The sequence below is a fragment of the Carassius gibelio genome, chromosome B23, assembly GCF_023724105.1.
Source record: "Carassius gibelio isolate Cgi1373 ecotype wild population from Czech Republic chromosome B23, carGib1.2-hapl.c, whole genome shotgun sequence".
NCBI classification, from domain to species: Eukaryota; Metazoa; Chordata; class Actinopteri; order Cypriniformes; family Cyprinidae; genus Carassius; species Carassius gibelio.
Window position 1 is genome coordinate 20,269,445 of NC_068418.1, and position 11,149 is coordinate 20,280,593.

The 11,149-nt window shown below is 34.4% G+C and overlaps 1 long non-coding RNA gene across 1 annotated transcript; it reads right to left on the bottom strand.

Annotated features, from left to right (window-relative positions):
- Positions 1-4,008: 4,008 nt before the first annotated feature.
- LOC128012192 (uncharacterized) lies at positions 4,009-7,329 on the bottom strand. Its single transcript, XR_008182718.1, has 3 exons — positions 6,718-7,329; positions 5,077-5,378; positions 4,009-4,062 (listed from the first exon to the last, which is right to left on the bottom strand). It is a non-coding gene; the product is annotated as an uncharacterized LOC128012192 (long non-coding RNA).
- Between the last annotated feature and the right edge of the window lie 3,820 nt (positions 7,330-11,149).

Below are 11,149 nucleotides of genomic sequence, written 5' to 3' on the forward strand. Positions count from 1 at the left end.
CATCAACAATAAAAAAAGTGTGTGGGGGGGTGCTTTGTTGAGGCTTGAAGCTCATTTTACAAATAATTAACGTAAAAATTATTAAAAAAAATAAAGTCTTTGAACAAGTTTCTGATATGCTGAGAGCATAATAACAAACAAAATTCAGCAGCTGACCATTACTCACCAGGATTATTGTTAGGATGGAGTCACGCTCTTCAAGGCTTCACGGTTTATGACTGCAGAAACAAATCATTACTGCTGTTTTTTACACACACTTCATAATAGGACAGAAAAAAGTGATGGTTGGATGAGAACAATTCATGTGAAAGTGTGATGAGCACTGAGGTTCAGCACTGCTTAAATCCGCAAGAGATTTGTCATATTCACAAGGCCTCACGTGTTATTATTCTAGATACAAAACAACTGCACTTATAATGGCAAAGGAGATTCTTCTTATTATAAAGCTGATGTGAACTGAAATATTAAACAGCTCTTCGTTTGTTGAAAGGTTCAAATTACAAGAACACATTAAGCAAGCTTCCAAAACAAACATGCAGTTTTGAACTTTCGTCTTTGTCTCTATTATTAAAAAATGTATTGCTAAATAATTTCTTGAAATTTTTATTGTGTGAATTTTTACAAATATTGTTAAAAAAAATACTAAGAATTAAAAAGACAAAAAAAAAACTGCACTACTTTTTTTCAGTTTGGAATATGCAATTAAAAGTTTACTTTTTATTTATAGAAATTACCATTATAATAAAAGCAAAACAGAAGGGTAAAAATTTAACATAGGTAAAAATATAATTAAATATTAATAAAATAAGGAATTAAATATAATTAATTAAATAAACAGGGAAGTAAAATAAATGGGAATGTATAATAATAAATGGGAATATATATTTTTTTTATATTATACTTTTATATAATAAATTATTTTGAAATTATGAAATTTGTAGCTATGTCCTTCAATGCATTAAATCAATGACATTTGTTAAGGCCTAAATAAGCCATAATATTTTTTTCTGATTATTTATGTGTCTAAGTTTTATTCTTTTGAATATTAAGTTCAACACAATAAAACTTTATGAATGTTTACAATGCATAAATTGATTTAGTCAAAGTTTTATGAATTAAGTTTAAGTTCAAAATATTTGTATTTAGTATGTGCAAGAAAAATTACTTTTAGCACTTTTTTTTATTTCATAGTCAATTTCATTCATAATATATCAAATGTATTAAAAGATCTAAAAATCTAAAAGATATAAAATTATATTAACCTAAAATATCTTCAATATGACCTGTATCACTGCTGTGTCATGCTATATTCTTTTTCGCTAACAGACATTAAGTACTTTCCCAACAAGCAAGTAACCAGCCATTGTGAACAGAAGAACAAACAAATCGCAGTCATAGTGTGCATCTCCTCCAGCGGGAGCCCAGCGAGTGGTTTTATCAGAGGGGATGTGGTGTGATTAGAGGAGACAAGTGCCCCCTGTGCTCCTCACTTTGACTGTGCTGATGGGCCTGAGCCACATGGGAATGACTGCTCCTCGCCGTCCCTCCTCTAGCGCTGCCACCCCTGGAGTGATTCCTCCCCTTCCCCTCGCCGCTCTTTCCTTCACCCCTGAATGTCTGAGGGGACAGAAGCCCCACAGCCAGTGCTGTCACCGAACAGGGCAGTGTCGCTCACTCTGCCTCCGGAGCGCTCGCTCACATAACCAGCGCTTTCTTCTCTTGCATTCTCTTTCTGTTAGTGTTATCTTGTCTCTGCTTCTCTTTGTCACTATTGGTTAGGAATTCATCCTTTTTCTTTTTCTTAGATATATGTATTAAAAAAACGGAATATATGCATTATGAATCGCATATTAACACATTTCAGAACAATGAAAGAAATCAACATACTTTTTAATATGTACTTTAATGTAAAACTATTACATAGTTTTTATATAACTTTGAGGTCAGTAAGATGATTTTTTAAGAAACCAATGCTTCACTGAAATCAAAGATTCATTGAATTAATAAAAAGTGTCAGTAAACATTCCTACATTGTTTCAGAACATTTTTATTTAAAACAAATGCTGTTACTTCTCTAAAAATCTTGAAAAAATCCTGCATTACATTTTTTTTTTTACCTGCAAAAAAATAATAATATAAAGATATATTCTCTTTATAAAAGTTAAGACTCGTTCACGCCCTCCTAAAACACCTCGTTCAAACACGCCTACACATGTCTACATCATTATAAGGGAAGATTTGCATAACACCGCCGTTTAGGCAAAGAAAGAAGGCGTAACTTTGATTCTCACTGTAGTATTGTTGCCGTCGCTGCCATGTTGTGAAGATGCTGTGTGTTAAGTTGTGAAAGCAAAACTACTTTGTTTGGCCTTCCAAAGGAGGACACAACTTGAAATCAGTGGTTAAGTTCACTGTTCCAGAACAGTTCAACCCAAATATTCAGATGTGTGCAGGGAAGGCTGTTCACAAAGGATGTTTTTATCAATTGGGGAAGTCCCAACTTTGCAAGGACAGTCTGGCACTTCTGACTCACAGCCTGTAAGTACGTGTTCATATTTAAAGAATTTGCCACTGACCATTCAAACACCGGTTTTGAGTAGTGTAGAGTAGCGTTTGTTGTTTGTCGTTTCTTCGATTACAAATACAGACATCGGTTTTATGTTTGCGTGGCGTGATACGCAACGGAATGCGTATGAGTATGAGTCATTATAATCAGTAATGATGTTCTCAGTGAATGCAACAAATGCCTCATTTGTAATAAGTTTCATTGGTTTTATCCCGTTGTGCCAGGACACAAAATCACAGTATCCTTAAGGGACGTTATATTTCCGTCACCTATTTGAAGTATACGGCCAATCCCAATGCACTGGATAGCTGGCCAATAAGCATACACCTCGCTTTTCAGACCAATGAACTTTGTAAAAATCGATGCATTTCGGAAAGGCAAGGCATAGAGGAGCAACAATAATGTACATTATGTGGAAAATAATGTGTTTTTTTTTTTTTTTTTTTTACCTTAAACTGCATAAACACATTGGATAACACCAAATGCACAAAATAATATTCTTCTTAGCAATGTCATATGACCCCTTTAAAGGGGTTTGGTCAACTGTACATTATAGCCCTTATCTAATTAATTAAAAAATCTCTCCTTCATCCAGCCAGTTTTGATATTGAACATAACTGCATCTGCAGGAGGTTGATCTAGAGGGTCATTCCGCCGTTCTCTCTCGCTGACCCCAGAGCTCAACAGAGGAGCCGAGCTTCATTTACGAATTTGGTGAGGAGTTGCCAGTGAGCCAGAAAGTCACTTGGAGTCATTTTTAGCCCAGGCCTAATTACAGCTCAGTGATTTCTAAACCATTCCTCTTTCAAAGCCCACTCTAATAAATATTAACAAATGAATTAGAGCTAATGTTTTTGAATTAAGTGTCTGTGACCAGCCGTCATTAATAAGAACTCTAGAGTGCTTCACTCATGAGCTCATTACTGAATAACTCCTAATTTATTGCCAATTTCTTCCCTCTAATGGTTTCTTAAATGCCATTATAATGTATGTAAGCAAGCATGCTTTCTATTGAAAACACCCGCAAACCAGATGGTAAAAAAGACAGAGAAAAAGACACAGAAATGCATGAATGAGCCCAGCTAGGTTTTTCGTAATAGTGGTTCGATGCTGAGCAGAGCTGCAGTGATCGCAGACACTCCCTTGAGAGATCACCTAATCCGGACCAGCCTGCCAAAGGCCATCGTGCTCTGTTTTGGTGCTGGAAGGGATATTGGGAGGGGGTAGTCTTGGTTTAACAGTGTTACAGCTAGCGGTTTGTTGACTTATTAGTAGATTTATAGAGTAGGGGATTTCAAAGTAGGCGATTTTCACATGGGGGTGCTAGGAGGTCAGCAGAAAAGGTAATATATTTACACATTTTGTACAAATATACAAAATGTAACAATTTATAAGACATATCACTTTATAATATAACACTTACATGGTCCATTGCAATGGGATCCTCATATTTTGGGATCTTCTAAAGTATCTTCTAAAGTCCTTTTAGCAGGAGACTGAAAAATAATAATTAAAAAATTACAAAAAAAAATTTCCAGGCTTCAAAATCCTTATGAAGGTCAAATAACTTTTGCCCTTTTGTTGCTCAGTTTTCAGTTTTATTTACACTAAACTCTAACACTACTCTAAACCAAGCCTTATTCAGCCTATTTATGAAGCCGTCCCATTAAGAAGGACCCACATAGACAATATGCCTAAAGCTACATTGTTTCTAAAAGCCTCATTTCAAATTTCTCACAGTTACATGCAAAAACGTACATAATATTTGAAAAATAAATGCATACATCACATCACACTCCAGCCAGTTTTCAGCGGTGTCGTTTATCATAGCTGGCGTTTCAAAGGTGATTATTCTTTTTAAGCAAGGCTGAAGAGAAAATCTACTGGTTATTGTTTCAGAAATCCCCATCAGGGTTTCCGAAATGTAGACTCAAAAGAACAAAGATTTAGAGAAGGGATATTTGCAGTTGCCATTGCAGTCAATGAGGAAAGTTGCTTAAGATAAGTGGTGGGAGAAAAATGGCTCAGCTAGACCCACAGAACTCTAGAAGATGAACAGAATGATATACCAACCGACAAAATTGATAGATAGGACAATAGATAGAACGATAGAACAATGGATGGATGGATAAAACAATAGACAATGATACAGTAGAATGATAGACAAACAGACAGAGAGTCAAACTAACAGACAGACAGAGAGACAGATAAACAGTAGAACAATAGAAAGAATGACAGATAGATAGACAGACAAACAGAGAATTTTCAACAGAAAGATACATTGAACGACAGAATGATAGAATGACAGACAGACAGAACAATAGATAGAACTAACAATAGAAAGAACGACACAGACAGACAGACAGACAGACAGACAGAAAGACAGACAGACAGACAGACAGACAGACAGACAGATAGATAGATAGATAGATAGATAGATAGATAGATAGATAGATAGATAGATAGATAGATAGATAGATAGATAGATAGATAGATAGATAGAAGGTTACCTGATGTGTCTTAATGTGGCTGTAGGTCTCAGATTCCAGACGTTCCAGTGTTTACAAGAACATGGATGTACAGTATATAAACAAACACACTGACAGTGTAAGTGATGGGCCGAGAGCTCACAACAGTAGCCAGTTTGTCACAAGTGACATCTTCATTCTGCTGCTGTGCACAAGAGCCAAGTGCTTCCACGCTCTCTCATCCATGAAGATGCTGCTTTCTTCTAAGTTGCTGACTTAATTTGCTGATTTGTCTCCTCTTTTGCAGAAAGAGAAGCAGATCTCTACAGCTTCTTCAGCAAACACTGGAATATCAACATATCACATAACAGGCTTACAGTATCTACTGAAAAACGTTTTTCATGGTAACAAAGGCAATAAAAAGTTAGTGAGAGTATCACATAAATGTAGTTTGTGATTCAGTAAAAATAAAGATGTTGGAGGAGTTTTAACAAGCGTTCAACCAAATATGAAAACTACCTCTTGATTTATTCGCCCTCAAGCCATCCTAGGTATGAATTTCTTCTTATATTAAAAAGAGTTATATTAAAAAAAGTTATTGGCTCTTTTAAGCTTTATAATGGCAGTGCACGGTAGTCAAGATTTTGAAGTCCAAAAAGTACATTCATCCATCATGAGAGTGCTCCACACTGCTCAGGGATGTTAATAAAGGCCTCCTGAAGTATATATGAAAAAAGTATCTATATTTCAAATTGTATAAACTTTCACAAGAGAGTGGCGATCCAGCAGATGATGTAGGATTTAGGTAGACCCCAAGACAGTGCTCACAAAATTCTTCAAGCATTTTGAAACTGAGGGAAAAAAAGGAGATCCAAATGCTCAGGGCCAGAATCACCGATTCATAGATGAAACAAGACCAGATCTGGCACAAGCACTTGTTTGGTTGAAAAAGAATAGAGGCAAGACTATGTAAATAAAAGTAAAAAAAATTCTGAAAGAGTATCATGTCAGATGCTATGGATACCATGTTTTCACTGTAAGTTTGTTTTGTTCTTTTCATTTACAATGTTGCATGTTCAAAACACCATAATATTGTAGAATTACAATATGTGAATAATTAACAATTCAATAAAAAAAACATTCATAAACTGAATAAAAATAAAATAAAAAAAGAGTAAAAAAAAAAAAAACTTGATTGAAGTGACTTGAATGCACCAGTTCCACCAAATATTACTGTGAACAAATTTCAGTCCATTCCATCATTCAGAGTTACTGACAACATACGAGAAAAATCCTATTTATAGTCCTACAGTATTTATAAATCTAACCGCTTTACAGAGGCTCCAACCCAGAAAAATGCACTCACTATATGGAAATGAATCCAAACTGTTGTTGTAGAGTAATACAGAATCATAAACGAGTTGTTTATCATTTTGCAAGGCCACAAAGCTTTACCCGCCTTTGCAAAATTGCTGTGGTAACATCACCATCATAATGAATACCAATAACTCTCTTCCCCTCTGTGATGAATATTACACCAAATTAATCTTCTTAAGGCGGCTCTCAATTACAGAACCGCATCACCCAAACAATGATTAATATGAACCTATTAGTATGAGCTGAGGTTCAGGATTATTAATGGAGGCTTTGCAGTAAAAAAAAAAAAAAAGTAGTTTGGCTCACTTTTCAGCTGCAGTTTCATTCCGTGGTAGGATAGGCTCCTCCAGCTGGGCAGTCTGGAGCAGGGCACCCCCTGGGGGACTGGAGGGCCAATTACGGAAGATAATGATTCATCACTGGTCCTAATAGAGCCCCCTCTTCTCCTGGTGACTAATTAGGAGAGTACAGCTCTCAGGGTGGAGGGAGCTGGGGATGAAGGGTATAAGCGGAGCACAAGGCCAAATTTGGGATGATTGCATAGAGGATGGCCGATCCCTCCTGGGCGGCGCATGCGAGTTCTCTATTACAGGACATAATTGATATTTTCATGAAAAATGAATGGCGGCTGAACGGCGACAGCCTCTTCATTTTCGCCAGCAGATGAATGAGTACAAGGGGAGGGACAAAACAGGGCAGATGAACAAAGATCCATCACGGGTCGCATCCTTTGAAACCTCAGCAAGAGGCATCACCTTCCTCTGCTCTAAGAATCTGAAGTTCGCGGACATTCAGAGGTTTTCTAGTTTCTATGGAGACAGAGTTGTTGGGATAGTATGTCAATAGAGTACACAGCAGATTTGGGGGAGAGATATTGCAGTCAGTCAAAATGTAGGGTCTTATTATCACAATAGCTTATTATCATAAGCATGCTTTTGAAATGAATGAAAACATTGAAATATGTTAATATCCTACAGTTTTTGTAAGATTACAATAAATGTAGTAAATGCTGTTCTTTTTTAAAGTAGTCAAAAAATCCACTTTTAACAACATTTTTTTATTTTTTATTTATGCATTTAGCAGACGCTTTTATCCAAAGCGACTTACAGTGCATTCAGGCTATAAATTTTTACCTATCATGTATATATATATATATATATATATATATATATATATATATATATACACACATATATGTATATATATATCTATATATACACACATATATACACACATATATATATATATAGATATATAGATATATAGATATACACACACACACATACATATATATATATATATATATATATATATATATATATATATATATATATACACACACATATATATACACATATATATATATATATATATATATATATATATATATATATATATGTATATATATATATATATATATATATATATATATATATATATATATATATATATATATATATATATATATATATATATATACACACACATATACATATATATATATATATATATATACAAATCAGCTTATTGAACTAAGGATCTGAAGGATCAAGTGACACTGAAGAAATAATGCTGACATTTTAGCTTTACCATCACAGGAATAAATAGCACTTATACACAAATTATATTAAACTAGAAAACAGTTATTTGAAATTGTAAACTCTTTCTATTGTATTTTTATAGAATACAAATAAATGCAGATATGATATGCATATAAGAAACTTTTGAACAGTAGTTTACATATATACAGTACACTGTGAAATATTGTATGTAAAAGATTAATAATCAGTTGTGCGAATCAATTAAGACAAAATTACTTGTGTGAAAGATCAGGTTAATTGTGAGTAATATTTGTAAAAAATAAAATATAGACACAGAGAGACACAAATTAATGGAGTATCACCACATACTAAGCATATATTATGTTTATTTATATATAACAATTATTTATTAACATTTCTTTTAAGGCATCATTTCTTCAAGTACGATTCAAGGCCAGATAGTTTGAACATATAAGCATAGCCTCAAAAAGAGAGAAAAAAACATTAGCATAGCCTAAGGAAGAAAAAAAAGAAAAAAAACTGACCGCCACTCACTGGGCATTTCACTTTGAAAGTGTCCTGAAATGTGCAAGCAGCAACGTTAATATCCTTTAACAGAAATGTCGCCACAGGCACGTATTTGCAGAGTGCTGGGATTGATGAATTCAGTGGTTTTCAGTGCAGTTGTGGGCCATTTTCCTCCCTTCTAAAAGTACACTAATAACTTTATCCACTTCAAGGACACACAATTGGATTATGATCCCAGCACCAGAAAGAAATGAGGTAATAGAGGCCAAGGAGAAAAAAAAAGTCCTTATTATAATGTGTATTCTAAATGGATCTAAATCACAAAGGGACTAAAGCATGTAGTTTGAATAGTGAGATCGGCAGCAACACTTAGGACATTAAGTGAGCCAGTGAGTAAAGTGACAGCAATTCTAATCATACTAGATGCTTGAAAGCGCTATGTATGAAAAAGTGATACTATTCAATCATAGTGACAGAAAAATGGCATCTTTTAAACATGGAATCCTGCCAGTACATTTAAACTGTGATTTAGATGATAATATGTTCACCACAATTACAACTCAACACCCCCGACCCCAAAACTAAGCATACATTAGAAATCATCTTCCACTCTCGCCCACTCAAAACAAAAAACTCAACTTAAATGAGCTGAATGTGTTCTGCTGCTCATTTCAGCAATATAACTGTCTTGTCTAACGTCCGCCTCTGAATCTCCCAGGGGAAGAATGACTGTGTTAAACGAAGGAGATTTTTGTGGATGATTTGCATTTGATCCCTCACTGGAAAGTCAAACAGCCAAATACATTTGCAGCTGGAGCGTGGTTCTCGGTTTGCTAACATTTGCAGTACTGAAGCAAAAGAATATTAACTCAAAACAATGGCACAGAGTGAAAGGCAAAATTATTCAGGGTGTCTCTTCAAAGTCGTCCGTGGTTCACAATCAGTACAGCCAATTGCCATCTAAACTATCGCCTCCCCTCAATTGTTGTCAAGGGTTTAGCAAAGTAATTCTCTCTGAAATTAAACAAGGAGAAGGAGAAAACAATCTCAAACTTTGTCTAATTTATCTAATGCCTTTTAGTAAGGAGGCTTCAATTACTTGAGGAGCTAATTTTGCCTCCCCAATCATTGACTGAGAAAACTGCATGGTATAATTCATAAGGAATAATTACATTGCCACGCTTTACGTGACAGTAATATGGAGCTGGAGTGATGGGGACATCTTCCAGTCAGGGCGCAGAGAACAAACATATTCCCAGCAGGTCTAGTTAAAGCTGTAAAATTGAACTTAAGTTGTTATCATATTGCAAATAAGTGCAATAAGGTGCCCAAGATAGATGACTGTGAGCTAAGCAGGATCCAATTGTAAACAAAGCAATAATTTAGCATACCGAGAATGCAGAAATAAGAGCCTCTGGCTGTTAGAACATGCAGATACGAAGCGCTTGATTGGTTTAAAATGTACCTTTGGTATTCTGATCTCGTACAGAGCCGAGAAAAACACACTTGGATTGTCTCTCAAGGAGGTTTAATAATAATTCCTGGAGAGAGGTATCCAGGTATTGATTTCTATCTATCTATAGTATACGTATGTACAGTATATAATCTATATATCCAATAAGTGTTGTTTTAGTATCAATATGATACCATTAGTTTTGATTAATCTTTTGATATAGTTTAGCTGGTTTTAGTTTTGTTGTCTATTTTGGATATTTTTATTAGTTACCATTTGAAGAGTTCATTAGAAAAAACAGATAACTCTGTGTTTAACTATTTAAAAATATATATTTTTTTTTCATTGTGCATTCCATTAATCGTAATCAAACTGCAGTTGGGTTATTTTGATTAAGTAAAATAACTAAAAATACAGCTAACTAATACAATAAAGCAATAAAACACGATAACAATAAAAAAAGAGTTTTCCATTTTTGCAAATAAACTTTTAATTTGTAATTTCAGTTTTAGATTTTATGTTAGTATACATCAAGTCATAAAAATTAGAAATGATTGACCGAAACAACTAACTGAAATAAAATCAGATTTTAGAATTTTTCAATAACATGTTCATGGGTTTAGCTTTAATTTTAGTTAACTTTTAGTATAATAATTTCTAAATTCTAATAAATACATATTCCCTATAATTTATGTTTTTTTTTGTTTTGTTTTTTTAAATAATTAATGGCTTATTCTAAATGGAAAAAGATGATCTTTTGCAGAGGCATGCATGAATTTGAGCTCTTTAAACAAGTTTGTGCTGAAATATGTTAGACTGTTTTACTATATTGATTTGTCATGGCAGAAAGTGAGCAAGGGGTATGTCGGCATCTTTAATGTTGGATTATCTTGGTTATGGTACTGTTAAAATTTCATCAATTTGGATCACAGAAGGAAAATTCTCAAGAGCCAAATAAAACACACAATGGAGCGCACACAAATGAAAAGAAATCCCAACCTTGTAACTACACTCTGAAGCGTTCAGCCATTGACTATGATGACATTTCTCAAAATCAGAGAAAAGGTGGAGGACAGGTCTCTCTTCACCCATAATTCCACACACTGCCTCACTTCCAATAACAGTCACACCTCAAGATCGACTCCATGAAGGCCAGCAGCTGATGCAAAACCTCAGATTCAGTAATGATACGTTTTCCCAGTCTGTTCATACAGCA